General features: G+C 37.9%; 1 protein-coding gene across 2 annotated transcripts in view; it reads left to right on the top strand.

Moving 5' to 3' along the window:
- Positions 1–19,062, top strand: part of LOC149241179 (putative WRKY transcription factor 4) — a 55,400-nt gene extending 36,338 nt beyond the window's left edge. Inside the window, exon 3 of one of the 2 annotated variants that reach the window (XR_016246566.1) lies at positions 18,097–19,062. The gene's annotated coding sequence lies outside the window, so the exon portion shown is untranslated. Of the gene's footprint in view, positions 1–14,855; positions 15,172–18,096 lie in introns of those variants that run through there. The other variant, XR_016246565.1, reaches the window with a different exon arrangement.
- The last annotated feature ends 245 nt before the right edge of the window (positions 19,063–19,307 follow it).

Genomic DNA, 19,307 nt, shown 5'->3' with positions numbered 1-19,307 from the left:
TTGTGAGCTGGTTTCATAACATTTGGTATCAAAGCTTTGGATTATAGGGTTTCGCTCCTCCAAACAAGTCATCGTGGAATTTTCGCTACAATATTTTTTTTGCGACGTTTCAGAAGCTAAAAAAAAAACGCATTTGAGAGGAAATCTCGCTGAATCTCAGGTCCAAATTTCAGATCTTTTCTCACTATATTTTAGGATATATGATCTGAGGAAGTTAGGGTTTTTGCAAGCTCCATAATTTCATCTAAAATAGGTCATCGTGGAATTTTCGCTATAACTTTTTCGCTACGAAGTTTCAGAACGTAAAACAAAAACCCATTTGAGAAGAAATCTGTCTGAACCTCGGGTCCGAATTTCAGATCTTGTCTCGCTATATTTTCGGATATATGATCTGAGGAATTTAGGGTTTTTGCAGACTCCCGAATTACATCCTAAACAGGTGACCTTGGGAAAATCGTCATAATGTTCTCTTTGAGCATCAGATTGAAATTTCGTTAAGAAGTTACAGAAAGATGACAGACAGTATTTTGTTTGGGTATAATTTTCAGAACCTAAAGTTGAAACAGTGACACGTGGCACGTCGTACAAGTTCACTCTACTGAACTAGTCTATAATTAGGTCATCGCGGGAGATTGGGAATAGATCTTTCTTCAGGAATCCAATTGCGATCAGATTTGTGGAGTTAGAAAGAGGACTCAGAGGGCTATTACATACCAAAATTTCAGAACTTAAAGATCCGAAAGTACAGAGTTACAGTGGTTTCAAGATCGAGCTCCTAAAATCAAGAAAAAGTGAGATGAGGAAGTTTGATGGCAAGGACTTGGTAAATTGGGTACTATAGATGGAGAAATATTTTGATCTACATGGTGTACCACTGTTACAAAAGGTACTTATTGCATCTAATTATTTAGAACCGAATCAATTTTTATGGTATAAAGGGCTTTGTTCTCGTAAACCACTTGTCACGTGGTCAATTTTCATGGAGGAAATGATAGCACATTATGAGGATACAAAGAGAAACACCTTTTTTAGCCAATTGATAAATCTCAAACAAAATGGTTCAATGGCAGAGCACATTGAGGACTTCCAAAAATTGAATATAAGGGTAAATGATATTCCAGAGAAGAAAATGTTTAATGTCTTCTTAGGGACTTTAAAGGATAACATTCAACACAAGGTTCGTCTTTGGGAAACTGATTCATTGGAGAAAGCATTCAGGTTGGCAAGAAAAATTGAAAGCGAAATTATGGAAACAAGGAATCCCACCACTCATGACTATAATTATGGAAGTGTTTTTTCTCCTAGCCTTCCACAACCTACAAGGTTTACACCACAACAATTGGAAAAAAAAAGAGAAAAAGGGCTTTGTTACAATTGTGATAGCAAATACACTAAAGGTCATAAGTGTGCTGAGAAGAAATTATTTTACATAGATTATGAAGAGGAGGAAGAAAAGGATCAAGAAACATCAAAAGAAGAGGATATACACCAGGAACCCACCCTAGAGAAAGAAGAAATGAATCCGACCATATCTTGTAAAGCATTGGAAAGAATTACCACTCCTCAAACACTCAAGATAGAAGGACATATCAATAAGAAAAATGTTCAAGAAGTGAAAGATCACATCGAGAAAGAAGAAATGAATCCGACCATATCTTGTAATGCATTGGCCAGAATTACCACTCCTCAAACTATCAATATAGGACATATCAAGAAGAAAAATGTTCAAGTGAAAGATCACATCGAGCATCAAGAAATGAATCCGACCATATCTTGTAATGTATTGGGAGAAATTACCATTCCTCAAACTATCAAGATAGAAGGACATATCAAGAAGAAAAAGGTAATAGTGTTGATTGATTCGGGCAGTACCCATAATTTTATTCATTGTATAGCCAAGGAATTGAATTGCTTCCTATATCCAGCACCAGAGTGTCAAGTGATGGTTGCAAGTGGAGGAACCATAAATTTCTTTGGAAAGTGCCATAATATCAACCTATCCATGGGAGAATATGTATTGAATAGCCCAATGCTTTCCATTTCAATGGGTGGTGCTGATGTTTTACTAGGAGTCCAATGACTACAATCTTTGGGTATGATAGCTTTTAATTTTCAAGAACTTTTCTTGAAATTTTTTTGGGAAGGAAAAGAAGTTGAATTGAGGGGTATCGAAGGGAATCTGGGAAAGATAATCAACTCTAACAGCATGACAAAGCCTTCTAAATAAAGAACAACGGGGCGTAATTGCACAATTATGTTCACTAGAGGATCCCACATCGAAATCATGTATTTCACCAGATCTCCAAAATGTTTTGGACAATCATTCCAAGGTATTTGAGACTCCCAAAGGCCTCCCACCTATTCATGATCATGATCATGCTATTCATTTGATTCCAGGAAGTGTTCCTCCAAACATCAAGCCTTACAGATATCCATATGCCCAAAGGAGTGGGAACTCATTCAAAAGTTGCAGAAGATCCCAGTTCAAACAATATTGTGAGAACTTGATAAGGAAGGATAAATCATATTAGAACCTGAAGCAGTCATAGAACCGAGAAATCGACAGCTACGAAATAGATCAATTTCAGGGTATCTCATTAAGTGGAAGAACTTACCCGCTGAAGATTCGACATGGGAGGACAAGAATTAATTCAGAAGCATCAAGAACTACTCAAGCGTTGAGGACAACACTTTTTGAGTTATCCAAATTTTAGAAACCCACACCAATGAAATCAAATTACTTACTAATCTGTCATTCTGGGGATCAATATTCACAGAAAATCCAGAATCTGATCCCTTGGATTTGATTTGTGATTCCGGGGATTAATATTCACAGAAAATCCCTTGGAGCTTTAGTACCGAATTTGTTCCACGCATGCACTAGGTCCCACAGGGACCGGTACAGGTAAGGCAACAAAACAAGGGCCACGCACTGGAACAGGTAGGCAGCAACTAAACAAGGGCCACGCATTGGCACAGGTAGGCAGCAACCAAACAAGGGCCACGCACTGGAACAGGTAGGCAGCAACCAAACAAGGGCCACGCACTGGCACAGCTAGGCAGCAACCAAACAAGGGCCACACACTTGTACAGGTAGGGAAACCACTGCCAGGATTGCTCTTGAGATATCCCGCCATTCCTATGCTATGTTGAATCGAAATGGACCTCAAATCCAAAGGGAAACTTATTTCACGTTCATTCTGCGTTGCATTGAGTCGCGGATGTAAGCTAATTTCGGCAACACAGCAGCGGTCCGTGGTGTCCCAGGTGTGGATGGTCTTTCATGTTCTCCGTGTGCATCATTGCGAGGTCAGGATCTTCAATTGCTTTGCTCGTCCTTGAGATATCCCTTCATAACACTCCCAACCTCGACCATCTGCACTTCACCTATCAAATCCAATTCCAATTCCAATTCCGCTGGGCCCAACCTTGCCCATCTGCCCAATTCCAATTCCAATTCCACTGGGCCCAACCTCGCCCATTCCGCTTGGCCCAACCTCACCCATCTGCCAAATTTCGCTAGCTTTCATTTCGTGGGCTGCAACTCAAACTCTTTCTCACCACACTCACATTTCCAAGCGCATGTGGGTGGGTAACACATGATCTCAGCGCTTCAATTTTCAGCAACACAGCAGCGGGTGGAGGCTGAGCTTATGGTTGGTTCCGTCCCTGACGAGAGGCAGGAATTGGTTAGAGCAGAGCAGAGCAGGCACTGTGTTAAGAAGAGGCAGGAATTGAGTTGAATTGAGCAAAGCAGAGCAGGAATTTTGCGTTAAGAACAATAATGGCCCTTGCCATTGGAACTGCGATTTATGCATTTCAGGGATGTTGGGAGCCACCACACAGCCCTGCAACCAAAATGGCCGATCTCAAATCAAATTTGTTCCTGCTCATCCCACTCATTTAATTTGAATATATAACCATAAAAGCAGAGAGAGATGCAAAGAAATTTACCCAATCTACCTGGGATTCAATCCTTGCGCACGCCTTTGGATGTACCAATACCAATTCATATTTAAGTTTAACCTGCCAATTCAATTCGATAATACTTGAACAACAACAGAGCAAGTCAATTGCATTGAATTACAAAATTCATAATTAAATATCTTGTAAGAACAGAGCAAGTCAATTGCATTGAATTACAAAATTCATAATTAAATATCTTGTAAGGTATGTAGCCAATCTAAAATCTGTAACGAAACTATTACATGTACAGATATTTGCATACCTGGTATGGTATTGAGAAGCCTGATGGATGTGGGTGGATATCTTCTCATATACATACTTGGGATGGGATTGAATCCTCCTTTAGCGCTCGCCTGCTGATTTAAACAAAAATGAATTGATGTGAATGTCTACCTCCACCTCCCAGTACCGCACAGCACAACACACATACACAAGACAAACAAGACAAAACCAGACCAGACAAAACTCAGACAGACCAAACCAGACAAAACTCATACAAACAAAACAAAACATGACATGACATGGAGCTCCAAGACTCAATACACACAGGACGACCCATACAGTGCAGGCAGCCATGGGAGAAGGAGAGGGAATGGAAAAGGCAGCGATTCTGACCAGGGTTGCAAATAAATAATGGTTGGATTCAACGGTCATGCTTTCAACTCTGCAAAAAAAGCTTGCTTCCAGCTTTGCAAAAAAGCGCAATGTCAGTCTCTTTCTAATTATCTATATAACGACGTTTAAAGTTCAAAGGTAAGAAATTATATGACATTATTTCACATATATACTTTCATAAATTACATATACATACATATATATATATATATATAATATATACACTCAAACTTAGTCTATACTCTCACGACCCTTTCACGCTTTACACTATGTTGGATGGGAGCTTAGATTGTAGTTGTGTTAACCCTTTCTAAGGGAAATATAGAGGGAGGGTAACTTCTTAGTCATTATTATTGTGTTCGTATTAATCTCACTTTACTTATCTATTTAGAGGGTGTGATAATCTTCATTGATTATAATTTTAATTTGGTTTTATTTTTATTTTTTTATATTAACTAATTAAGGTTAATGACTTTGGTTAAAGTTATTACTTATTATTTTTATTTTTATTTTCACGGATTTATGATGTGATTTTATAAGAAATTAAACATGTAAAAATGTTTTGTGATTTTATAACAAAAATACTATATATCAAGAACATGCTATCTTTTAAAGGTTGTTTAATGAGATTTAAATAAAGATATTTTTATATCAATAATGACAATCTAAGTTTATGCTATTGTTGATGGAGCAGCTTGATATTGATCTCGTAATGTAAAGATATTTTATGGTTTGATATTTATAAAGAATTGTAATTTGATCCTTTCGTTATCTTTTTTTGGGAAAAAAGCTAAAAGGAAAGCAATTTATTTCATATCACCTTATATTGTATGGCTATTTTGAAAGAAACGATTCTATATTGTATGGTTAATTTGGAGGAGTCAATTTGAAGAGAAACTACTAGTTTTATGTCACGGATTGCCACACGAGGGAGTGCACGATCTGAAAGGATTCACAACAATGATGGGTGTCGACAAAGCATATTGGATTGATGTTTAAAGGAAGAACATATTGCATTGCAAATTTTTCATTCTCAAGTCCTGTTGAAAGGGATAGCATCTTGGATTGTGATCCTTGTCATTCTCCATCAAAAACATCATTCTTGAGCGAGGAGAGTATCTTAGATTGAGGTTCAAAGCGCTATCAATCATCTCAATGTGGTTAACATTGAAAAAATGTCGTCGTTTAAATCCCAAGTTTTCTCTATTTTGGTTGCAATCAAGCGATACAATTTTGAGCAGGGTTGTGATTTTTTATAGTTTCAAATGATTTTTTGAATGCAAAACGATTCAATGCCCTGAAAATACCTCGAGCGCTTTGATTATGTAGACTAAACAACACAAATTTTTGATTCAAACAAATCTCAACTCGATTTCAGGGAAAAATGACCAACTTGGAAAGACAATCCCTTACCTCTTTAAAACGTATTCTTCTGTCCTGAAAGAACTCAAATTTGAGCACTCTTTTCTAAGGATTTGACCTCCCCTTTAGGGTTCCTGAACAACTACAGGAGTGCCCTACTTTTGGCCCCCAAAACAGTCCTAAAAAAATTGCGTTATTTCCCTCATACAGACCCTCATCTCCTGCGCTAGTCCACTAGAGTATGCGACCCTCTTTCCTGCAAGAAACTAGGACTTTACAACCCTTCAATACAATGCTTAGAAGGGTATCAACCCTCCTTAAAACCAGAACTTATGTGGCCTGCAACACATAGGAAATCTGCCCATAATTTGTGCCCAGAACTTCCAAACAAACTCGGCCAGCATCCTGCTTCTACATGACCAAACCAAAACTAGGGAAACATAACTAATTGTGAAAATTCCAAACTGGAACCATATTGCAACAAGTGATATTATTTCTCCTAATTGTTAATTAATTAACAATTTATTTGCTACGGAAAAATATCGAAATAAATACACTGCAACCTTCACAAATTAAATTGCGGAAAATAATAGCGTTGGAAATTGAGAATCATGCTAGCACACACACATAAAAATTTACACAATTATTTTTGGACAAATGTCCAGAGAAAAACCCAAGTTTTCCTTGAATCTCTTGAGCTCTAGATGTGCTGTTAGCAAATGGTTTCTTTGTACTCTTTCCCAGGGCACAACCTTTGCAGACTCCTTCATGTTCTTCTTTAAGATTTGGAATCCCATTTACAATGGAATTTAGGGTTGGTAGAATTTTGTAATGGAGATGGCCCAATCTTCTATGCCATAATTCACATGGGCTTATCTCAATGTGGACAAGTGCTTGATTTTGAGGAGATGAGAGTCTGTATAGTCTGCCTTCTCTAACTCCAATGACTCTAGCTTTTTCAATGCTTGAATCTTTGGCCCAAACTACTACTTTACCATCAATAAAAGCAACTCTATCTCCCTTTTCTTCTAGAGATGAAATTGAAATTATATTTTTGTACAAACCTGGAACATATAATATGTTGTTGAGATGAATGTTACCTCCACCTTCCAACGCAATTGATGTTGATCCAATTCCTTTGACGGGATAGCTTTTGTTGTCACCAAGCTCCACTGAGTATGAAGATTTTCCTTTAGACAAGGTCTTGAGTTGCTTGTGATACCTGGTCATATGCCTTGAAGCTCCACTGTCTATTACCCATATGTTTTCATCTTGGAATGTTCCGGAGAGAGCTGAGAACAATCCTTCATTTCTTGAATCTTTTGGATCTTGGGAAGAGAAGAATTTACTCCATACTGTTTTGAAGTATTGCTTGATTAGTCCAGCTAAAGATGAGCACTTCTTTACCATCTTTTCTGTGATATAGTTGATCTCCTTCATGCCATCTTTGAACCATAGCTCTGAAACCATGTTGAATAATCTAGGGCAAATTATGGATTAATGATTCTTCTTGGACTTATTGATAATGTTTGTGTTGTCTTTCTCTTCAATATGTTTATCTTTGTTATGTTAGTGCAATCTTCAAACAATTATCAAAATAAAAGATCAATAGTAGAACAAGTACATAGTATGTTGGCTCCAAGCCAGGGCAAAACCTCTCCTCTTGAGAGTAAAACCCTTGAATCTCTTCTTATAGATGTTTAGTGGATGAATACCAAGACCCTTGACAAAACTTTGACTAAATACTACCTTCAATATGCTTGTCACTCTCCCTTGCACTATTCAGTCTTCGTTTCACAGTATTTTGTCTTTATGACACTGTACTCCTTAAGATTTTGGCCTCCTTATACATTCGCCTTCTTATCATAGTCCACTGCTTCTTGGCTACCACAGTTCTTCTCTTTATCTTGAATGACACAGGCTTTGAGACAGTGTGTTGAGTTCTTCGCTATGCTGGCAGTGATAGGACAGTCTTATACCTAGAGAAGATAGATCATTCGAGTTTCACTGAAAGACAAACTTCACCGAGAGACAGACCTCAGAGTGAGATAGATGATTTCTCCATTGGATAGATTGTATTATGAGCTCCACCGAGAGACAAACTTCACCAAGAGACAGACTTGTATCTGAGCTTCACTGAGTCATTGTGGTTCTGTGTATTTATTCTTTGCTTTTCTTCTTCAGAGATGATCCGAATTTCTGTCCTTGTAATGCCACTCCATGCGTTATATATATGGGTTAGCGTTGACATACATTAGGCCGATATGTGAGCCATCAGCTGGGCCGACTTATCAAGGAGATCATTGTTTTTCATTTAGCCGACTTGCAAGGGATAGTGACACTTGGTCATTGAAGCGTAGATCCTTTAGACATGAATTCAACAATACTTATGTTAAGACACAAAATCCTAAAGACATCAATAAGATGTCTTTGAGCTATGGTAAACACATCTTGCTCATGAAACCCATGATGCAAGGAATAATAAATGTTTCTTTTCATAGTATTATATTTACAAGTCATAATGAAAATTGAACCTAGTTACTTTTTCTTCAACACATAGAGGACATCTTTGAGATGAAGAAGATTGGTAGTAGATTATTTTCAGTGTTCATCGCATTAGATTTAGGATCTTGATGTTTCGAACCTTCTTGTACAATTCATATTCAAGAAGAAAAATAATGTGACTCCTTGACTCCCTCTGAAAATTGACAGTACCAACTCCTCTAGCTGCATACTGGCCATCATCTCCTAGCTCAATCTGAAATCGCATGTACTTCTCCTTCAGGTGGCTGAAACTCTTGTTCTCGGTCATGTGGAAGGATGCTCCTAATTGAACACATTTGGCAGGTACTTTGCCTCCTCTTCCGTTGGTCACTGCAAGTTCTGCTACTTTAGAATGCTTGCATCCCCGACCGTCAAATCTTCCACTATCAATCTCTCTTTGGCTACTCCAATAAGACTGAACATAGGCTACTTAAACTTCCCTCACACACAATCAACACCTTGATTGATCTAGGTTTCCAAGCATTGCTGTTCATCACATATGAACATACCTCCATCATTTCCTTGATTCTGCCCACTAACCTCCACTTCAAGACATCCCAACCTACAGTCCAAACACCAACTGTCATTTCCACGATCTGAATTAGGTTTCGACCTCTTTTCTTCTCTGAAATAGACCACATAGGGACTATCTTATGGAACTGTTCTTGCATAGGAGATAAGTCTCAACTAGGGCATAAAGCACTGACCACATATCAATCTTCTAACAACCTCTATGTGACTAAACTAGGTAAGATAAACAAATGTCAATTTCCCTAATTGACAATGTTGAGAATGCAACAAGATGATGGAGCTTATTGAAAAGAAGTCGCCTTCACTAAGTGGGCACACAGGCTATTTTTGGCGCAAACTCTATTTTTAGACTATGTCTACTTTTAGACATATGGATCATGGTCTATGAGTTGCAGGATGCTATTTGTGGATGATTGGTCATGTTGGTAAAAATATATGGACATCTATTTTTAGACATATGGGCGGAGTCTATTTTTAGACTGCCAGGCTAAAAATAGAACAATCAAATATTATTAGCTCTTAATAATATTTGGACTATAAACATTATCTTATCCTCTTGGAGCACTTCAGTTCGAGCTACAGTTGTGGCACATGTAGCTGCCAGAAGGAAATACGCTTTTCTTATGAGTCAGTTGAGCTATTGCATGATGGACTTCAGTTACAACTCAAGTGGTTGAGTTTGGTGGAGTTGATTGGGGAGTTGATGGAGTTGTGTTCAGTTTGACTTGGTTGAACTAGTTGTATTTAGTCTAACTGCAGAATACACTAGTGATGAGTGGTGTGAATTAATTATTAATTAATTCACTAATTATTAACTCATAAATCAACTAAAGAATACATCAGTTAACTCAGTGCATGGACAGTTCAGTGGAGACAGGTGTTAGAGGTGAGTGAAAGGGCAAGATAGCTGTCAGTTGTGACTATAGTTGTGCATGAGATTTGCACAATCAATGGATTGAGTTTTGCCAATGAGGATTGCGTGGTTCAGCCAAGAAAATATGAGTTTGGATCAGCCATACTCATCCATTTCTCATGTAGGATTGCGCAGTGGAGGCAGGCAAGCAGCGGAGGAGATTTGAACTGGTGATTGATTCGGATTTGAGCTAGTTTGTGTGTAACAGGTGGAGATAGTACTGAGTACTTGCGAGGAGTATTGTACTATGTATTGTTACATGTTCTCAATCAATATAATATACAGATAGTTGGGGGTTTTCAGCTGTATGCTTTCCCCGTGATACACTGTGTTGATATGTGTGATTGATGCTTCAATGTGCGCATGCCATTGTTTCTGAATACTGCAAATTGATGATCAATGGTAGAGGAGGTTATGTATTATGCATGCATTCTGCAATAGTGTATAATCAGGATAATCTCTGTGAATAAGTGTTATATTATTCAAAATTTCTACAGACAACCCTCCATCACTTTGCAACATTCAACTTGGAAAGACAATCCCTTACCTCTTCAAGACGTATTCTTCTGTCCTAAAAGAACTCGGATGTGAGCACTCTTTTTTGAATATTCGACCCTCCCTTTAGGGTTCCTGAACATCTACAAGAGTGCCCTGTGTTTGGCCACCAAAGCAATCATCAAAAGTTGTGTTATACCACTCATACAGACCCTCATCTCCTGCACTGGTCCACTAGAGTATGCGGTTCTCTATCTTGCAAGAAACTAGGTTTTTTTCAGCCCTTCAATGCACTACTCACTGGGGTCTCAACCCTCTTCTTAAAACCAGAACTTAGCTACACAGAGGAAATCTGCCCAAAACTTCCAAACAAACTCGGCCAACATCTGCTCCTAAAAGGCAAGACCAAAACTAGAGAAATAGAACTAACCTCGTCCTCTTTTCCAGACATTGGCTTGGCTCCTTAGGGTTGCGGTGCCCTTATCTGTCATTCCCCAATCTAAACTCTATGTGTTGACCTTTACTCTTATCTTTGCTTTGATACCATGTAGAAAATCCAAAAATTCTGCAATTGTTAATATGAAAAATTTGGAACTAATTTATTTTCATATAGACAAAAAATTTCTCTACTTATTTGCAACAGAATAGGAATAGAAATAAATACACAATCACACAATTCAACAATACAATCTTTCTAGGGAACCCAACTGGTAAAACCCTCTGCTTGATTGAATTTTATTGATAGAAAATGAGAAAGATATCTCTTGCAATACAACTTTGTTTCACTGGAAACCAATATGATTTTGGAAGCTTGTCCTAAGCTTGAAATACCTGCAAGACCCTTGATCTGCTTCCCTCAATCAATGCGCATAGGATGCTTTGATTTAACTAGGAAATAGCTCCTAATTGCTATTCCAATTCCAAGGGGAAAAATATCCTTTACCAATCTGTGCACAAGCTCCTCTTGCAAACTATTCCTCTTACAAGCTCTCACACACACAAACATGTTCTCTTTATTTCTTTGTCTCACCAACTCGTGCTCACAAAGCAATTGAATAATTTTGTGCTTGGTCCTCCTGAGTCCTTATAAGTTTTTCAAATAGGCTAAATCTGGCTAGTTTTTATTTTAGGAATTGATTTTGTGATTGATGAGTTAACTAACTCACACAACTCGTCCCGCCTCAAATTAGAAGGCAAGACTCTCTAGTTTGTCTTTTCCCAAAAATAACTTGCACTAGCAGACAACAAACTAAGCTTTCTATTTCCACGCATAAGTCAAACTGCTTCATGAACTATCCTAACTTATAGGAACTCGCCCTAATCTTTAGGAATTTGTCCTAAATTTTAGGAACTTGTGCATGGTAAGGAAAACTGCTTTTTGGTCTCTTTGACTAAGGCACAAGTAAAAGAAGGACCTTTCTCGCTACTATTTTCAACACTCAAAGCCATTACAAGGACATAGACAAGTGTCCTAGATATCTCCTCGTCTCCTCCTTAACTATGCTTCTTCTTCCCTGTGTTTTATCATACCCTATTCTTCTTTACGTCCCTAGGGTGAAACCCTAACCTTGGAATTTCACTTGAATTTTCCAAACAAAGTGAGAGAAAAAATTAAAGAGGAGTACAAGGAGAGAGAGAGGTGCACTTCACTCCTCACATTTCTTACAGAAGATGGCGAATAATGATTGAGTGGAATTACTCTCTCTTTCCTTTATTGATATGAGAGATAAGAGAGATCAATGATATAAAGTGAGCCTAAACTCTTACAAGCAAACTGTCTCCAACAAACATGTCCACACATGTGAAGCACACTCAGCTCAAAAAGTCACATATCAAGCCCCAAGGTGATGTTGTCCACTAAGAAAGGATCCAAGGCATTAATGCCCCATAGCATGTGTCCAATTTTCCTCCTCCACAATGCTCCAAATCTCCAATGCTCCTTGAAATAAATGTGCTCCTCCAGGTCCACCACACCTACATGACCACTCCCTCAACTCAAGCGTACTCAACTCAAGCATAGGCCTTCATGCAATCATCCCAAGTGTGGCAAAAAACACTAAAGAAGACTACAAGGAGAGAGAGAGAGAGAGCTGCGCTTCAGTTCTCACATTTCTTACACAAGATGGTGAATGAATGATTGAATGGAATGACTCTCGCTTTCCTTTATTGATATGAGAGGTAAGAGAGATCACTGATATCAAGTGGGCCTAAATTCTTACAAGCAACCTATTTCTAACAAGTAGGTCCACACATGTGAAGCACACTCCACTCCAAAAGACACATATCAAGCCCTAAGGTGATATTGGCCATTAAGAAAGGATCCAGTGCATTAATGTATCATAGGACGTGTCCAATTTTTGTCTTCCACAACACTCCCAATCTCCAATGCTCCTTGAAAGATACGTGCTCCTCAAGGTCCACCACACCTACATGACCACTCCTTCAACTCGAGTATCCTCAAGAGTCAAGTCAAGTATAAGCCTCCATGCAAGCAACCCAAGTGTGCCCAAACCATATAGGGTTTAATGCCCTCCAAATTGCTACGTGCTTTTCCTCCAAACCAAGGCATCTGCACAAGCAAGCAACCAACCTTCATGTGGCTAGTATGAAGAATGTCACCAAGTTGTTTGAAGGTCTCTAACACTCGATGGAAAAAGCCACATAAGTAGTCAAGTATAAGCCTATAAGCCTCCTTACAAGTAATCCAAGTGTGCACATGCCATCTAGGGCTCAATGCTCTCCTTTGGAATGCCAAGTGCTCCTCCTCCAAGCAAGGTATCCCCACAAGCAAGCAAGAAACCTCCATGTAGCTTGTATAAAGGATGTTGGCAAGTTGTCTAAAGGTCTCCAATGCTTCAAGGAAGAAAGCCAAATAAGCATCCATTCAAGGTTTGGAAATCTAGGATCAAGCCACCTCCACATGTGCACGCGCATCATGGAAAAACCAAGTGTCACCCATACATCATGAACTCCACATCACATGAAGCACCCCTAGGGATGGTGTAAACCTAAGTTGCACAAAACACTGAAATGTTTCAAAGTTTCCGAAACGGGTATGTTTTGAAATGTCGACTCCCAAAAATGGAAACATCAGCCTAAACTTCAGCTGAAACATCATATATATATATAAATAAAAAAAAATTATAAATAAGTTAATAGCACATTATCTTGCAAGAAAAAAGGGAATAACACCCATAGATGACAATTTTGAAGGAAAACCAAGTCTATATAAACTCTTATAGATGATTATATGATGGTCGAGTTTCGGCCAAGTTTTAGCGGAGTTTCAGAGTTTAGGGCACGAGTACGGCCCGAAACATCGGGTTCCTAGAAGTTTCCTGCAACATAGGTGTAAACTCTCTTGGGGTAACTTTGAAAGCTAACAAAGACATTGCTTCATGTGGGATTGCAGTTAACCTAGTGGAAACATAGTCCACATTATCCAATTTTAGAGCATCATATTCTAGGAGAAACATTGGCACACATTATCCTATTTTAGGCCCCAAACTAGTGTAACCTTTATTGGGGGAGAAAAGACAAGCTCCAAGATAATAATGATATTAATACATTATGTATAAGTAACCATGTTTATAATAACGTGTTCATAATATAATATGACTAGAGTTATAATTTATCACAAGGTTAGGTGGTTAGATCACCTTAATCATCTTATGGTACTATAAATGATGCAGTGTATCAGGAGAAAGGTGAAAGAGTTGCATATGTATCCAATGTAATTGGGTAGCCTACCTTGGGATAACCCTGTGATGTGTTTTTGTAAAATGATTAATAATATATGACATTTATTATTCTTTCTCCCATATCATGGGATATTATAAAATCTTATATCCTCTGCATATCTAGAAAAATATGTGTGTAGCCTTCCTCTTTTTTCTACCTTAAAGGAAGATATCATTGTAGAATTTAGGATTAAATGCACGTGTCAACATGTGCAGAGGGACATTGAATTTGTCTCACCGATCAATGAGAACAACATTGACCTATGAGATCAAGCCTGCATCATCTATATTACTATTTACATTCTCTCCATCTGAGATTTCTTTTAATGCCCCTATTATTTCATCCATGTCTTGTGAATACCCCAAACAAGGTTTTGCAATATTTACATTCCAAACCATATCAACAATAAGCTCAACGAAAGTAGTAACCAAACAAATCATTTGCCACCAATCCTTGTCAGCAATACAAGCTTGAATCATCGCAACCTTGATTTCTGACTGCCTCCAAACACCTACAATTATTTTTAACATTGTTTGTTAAAGCTTCTATGAGATGTTGCATAAAAGTGAAGTAGGTATAATATCCAGTCTTAGCTACTTTCAGTAACTTTAAATTAGAGAATTCTACGAAATTAGCTGGATATTTGTGGTCGTTTATCTTGCACTTATCTACATGTTACACAATCCAGGGTGTTTTTGTAGAAATATGTTGGAAAAGAAGGTTCAACCTTTGCACTATGCATGGAGTTCAAAAATGTTGGGGTACCGGCTCTCCACCATTATCCCGACAACTTTGCAACCAGACACATTGTCTCTGATGATCTACACCACAAAATGGGGTCTAATTTTTTGTATCAGATTCATTAAACTTTTTTGCAATAAATCCTGTATTTTTCTCTTGTACTGGGCAGGGTGTGGCATTAATGGGCATGGGACTACTCAGTGAAGAAGAAATGATAAATTTTTCAACCATTAGAAATAATGGAAACTCCAGATTTATTTCAACTTGATTTCTCTTCAAGCACCCCTTAATATGATTCCTATCCTTTTAAAACAATGTTGTTCTCACCTTTTGAGAATAGGGGCTTGTGTCCTCTCAGATATTCATTTTTCAATCTGAAGCATGTTGTTCCAAGATGGTGAGCGAAAGGAAATAGATGTTCCAACATGCAAAAGTGCACCTTGTGATCTTCCTATTAACTTCTTTTCCTTCACTGTACCACGTGGCATCCTTTCTGCCATCTGACTATTGTTCCTGCCTTGATACTTAGACAATCAGAGGTACTTGTTGAATGGTGGGTCCTCCTTCCAGGGGATGCATTCTCCTTGAGTTGCTTTGTCTGCAATTTTGGCTTGGCTTGTGTTTCTTATATAAGGCATCCTGTTCAGCATGTTGAGTGTTTAGGGTGGAGCTAGACTCCATGACCACTCATGCAAAAAGTGGGCCCTTATGGGAGTGCAAGACTCTTGGCAAACCTTATCACTTTTTCACACTTAAATTCATGTGTTCTTCCCCTGACCTGAGAGTCAATTTGGTGGTATGGTGACAAAAGAGGATAATTACTTTGACCAATGGGGATTTAATGACTTGGCTAGCACTTTGAGATAAAGAGGTAGCCATTTCAATGCTTGAAATCATTGGAAAGTAACCATCGATTGCTTTTGCACTCATAAACTTGTTGGCTGCGCTGATAAACTTACTGGTTGCACTCACTACCTTACTGGTTGCATTTTATGTTCTACATCTGGAGAACAGCATTTCATGTTTTACATGGCTTTTGTATCTGTGTTATTTTCGTTACCATTGTCTGATCTACAACTGGAGGACAACATTTTACGTTCTACATGGCTTTTGTATCAGTGTTATTTTGGTTGCCATTGTTTAGGTGTTCTGTTTTCTTCCCTCTTTTGTATATTAGTGAAAGGAGTTTCTTTTTCGTAATAGTAATTGGAGTTGCTTTCTCATATTAGTAATGTAAATGCCTAATAAAATTGAAGTTACAGATTTAGTGGAAGTAATTCATGTTGCTACTCTAAAATCTTGTGCTAAGAGTAAGAGGGCTATTAATGGGACATGCCACTGTAGTAATAAGAATTGCAGTTATTGTGGACATGGATATCACAAAGATAACTGAGAATAGAGACGATAGAATAACATAAAGGTGGAGAAATTGATTTTAAGAATGTTTATATGGATAAACCCCAGTTTCCCAATTTGCATTTATCAGTTCATCAACCATTCGTACAACTTAGGATTCCTAAGAGGCGATGCACCATCTGCAAGGTACGTCAACCTAAAACCAATCATATGGCCTGGCGAGAGAATATTGGTTAGGCCCTTGGGGTATTATCCTTAGCAGAGAACATTGTCCTACTAGCTTAAAATATAAAAAATTTCCATAAACTTTGTCTTCCAGTATTCAGCTGTCAAGTTTGGTTTTTGAGTATAAAAGCTTCGGAATTTTTAATCACCAGCAAATAAAATTTTAAAAACAGGGTTCAACAGGGTTTTAGTGTTTCTATTCAGTTTGTTTTATAATCTTTGACTTGCTCCTCGTTATCTGAATTAAGTTTGTTTACTATCAATCTTTGTTCTCTCCATTGGCCTTTGCCCGCTAGCATTTGAGAATAAATTAGCCATCATATTCTCTCTTACGGCTAATGGCTGCATGCATGGAATTCACTATTACTGTGTTTTTAACCAACATACAATGTGATGACTCAGCACATTGTATTTACTTTTCATAACACGTTTGGGCCATTGCTACCTTAACTGGTAAAGATACTTGTATCCATAGTTACCAGACTCAGCTGAGTTAACTTGGCTAGTCTGACTCTGCTGGGATTTAAATTTGAGCAGATCAGACAGAGTCAAAGCTTAACCTGGTTAGAACTCAGGGTCTAACTCAGACTCGAACAAAACTTGAGAGTTATCTCAAGATCTGACTTGGGCTTGGGCAAGAATCAGGTAAAAATTGACAACTAAAAAATAAAAGTTTTGTCCAAGTTATTTTCTTTTGCCCAACTTTCGTGAATTAAGTCTCAAGTCTTGCCTGATTTTAAGTCAAACCTTGTTTCTTTGTCCATGCTGAGTTGCACATAATTCCTTATAGAAACAGTTTCCTTAATGCTATTTTATAGACATATAATTGATTTCAGGATCAGCTGATGCTTCCTTCACTTTTTTTAATGAGGTTTGTATTTCCAGAATCTCTTTTGTACCAAATCTCTTTTAGGAAGTAGCTATTCCCTGAATATGAAGTTATGCATTATTTCTCAGTTCTCAGTTTTCTGTTTTGTTATGGATAAAAGATGTAGTTAGCATGCTATGCCAAGTTTAGTCATAGAGATTAGTAATGAAAATCCAAATACAACATATAAAAGATAAGGTTGACAGTGGATGGTTGATTGGCTCCCAAGATACGATAATTATATTTTCCTTTCCAGTGATCACTTTGTTGGTGGATTTTTTTGGTATTTTTCACTTGTTCATGCTTCAGTCTTGTGTTTCAAGCTTTGGAATATAATTTCCTTCATTCCATTGTTGCTCAAGTTCATCAGCTTTATTGCATCTAAGATTCACTCACTTACACACAAACATAGGAAATGCATAGGAATTCGTTTAATTCAGAAACGGAACTAGAATAAAGAACAAAGGAAGAAAACATCTTTATTTATCAAAACCGTGCTGATTATTATTGCTAAGGCTTAATACCATGAAGAATGACTGGTGAATAGGACTACAACAAAACCTACTTAGATACATACTTAGACTGACACTTCGCTACATAAACAGCTGCATTGAAACTGACTTACTGAGACAGTCATCCATATAGTTTGTAATTTCTCAATACTGCTTTGCCGTGATTGACAAAACTATTCATCACCTGTTAATATGTCGATCCTGTATTTTTCTCTTGTACTGGGCAGTGTGTGGCATAAATGGGCATGTGACTACTCTGTGAAGAAGCAATGATAAATTTTCCAACCATCAGAATAAATGGAAACTCCAGATTTATTTCAACTAGATTTCTCTTCAAGCACCCCTTCATAAGATTCCTGTCCTTTGAAAACAATGTTGTTCTCACCTTTTGAGAATTGGGGCTTGTGTCCTCTCAGATATTCATTTTTCAATCTGAAGGATGTTGTTCCAGGATGGTGAGCAAATGGAAATAGATGTTCCAACATGCAAAAGTGCACCTTGTGATCTTCCTGTCAACTTCTTTTCCTTCACTGTACCACATGGCATCCTTTCTGCCATCTGACTACTGTTCCTACCTTGCTACTTAGACAATCAGAGGTACTTGTTGAATGGTGGGTCCTCCTTCCAGGGGATGCATTCTCCTTGAGTTGCTTTGTCTGCAATTTCGGCTTGGCTTGTGTTTCTTATATAAGGCATCCTGTTCAGCATGTTGAGTGTATTAGGGTGGAGCTAGACTCCATGACCACTCATGCAAAAGGTGGGCCCTTATGGGTGTGCAAGACTCTTGGCAAAACTTATCACTTTGTGACAATTAAATTCATGTGTTCTTCCCTTGGCCTGAGAGTCAATTTGGTGGTATGGTGACAAAAGAGGATAATTACTTTGAACAATGGGGATTTAATGACTTGGCTAGCACTTTGAGATGAAGATGTAACCATTTCAATGCTGGAAATCACTGGAAAGTAACCATCAACTGCTGTTGCACTCATAAACTTGTTGGCTGCGCTGATAAACCTACTGGTTGCACTCACTACCTTACTGGTTGCATTTTATGTTCTGCATCTGGAGAACAACATTTCATGTTTTACATGGCTTTTGTATCTGTGTTATTTTGGTTACCATTGCCTGTTCTACAACTGGAGGACAACTTTTTACGTTCTACATGGCTTTTTTGTCAGTGTTATTTTGGTTTCCATTGTTTATGTGTTCAGGTTTTCTTCCCTCTTTTGTAAATTAGTGATAGGAGTTGCTTTTTCGTAATAGTAATCAGAGTTGCTTTCTCATATTAGTAATGTAAATGCCTAATAAATTTGAAGTTACAGATTTAGTGGAAGTAATTCATTTTGCTACTCCTAAAAGCTTGTGTTAAGAGTAAGAGGGCTATTAATGGGACATGCCACTGTAGCAATAAGAATTGCAGTTATTGTGGATATGGATA

Source organism: Pinus tabuliformis, chromosome 8 (assembly GCF_031772625.1).
Source record: "Pinus tabuliformis cultivar Carrire ecotype Pingquan chromosome 8, CPIR1, whole genome shotgun sequence".
In the NCBI taxonomy this organism is placed as follows: Eukaryota; Viridiplantae; Streptophyta; class Pinopsida; order Pinales; family Pinaceae; genus Pinus; species Pinus tabuliformis.
The sequence above is the reverse complement of the archived record's forward strand: the minus strand, read 5'-3'. Positions and strand labels throughout refer to the sequence as shown.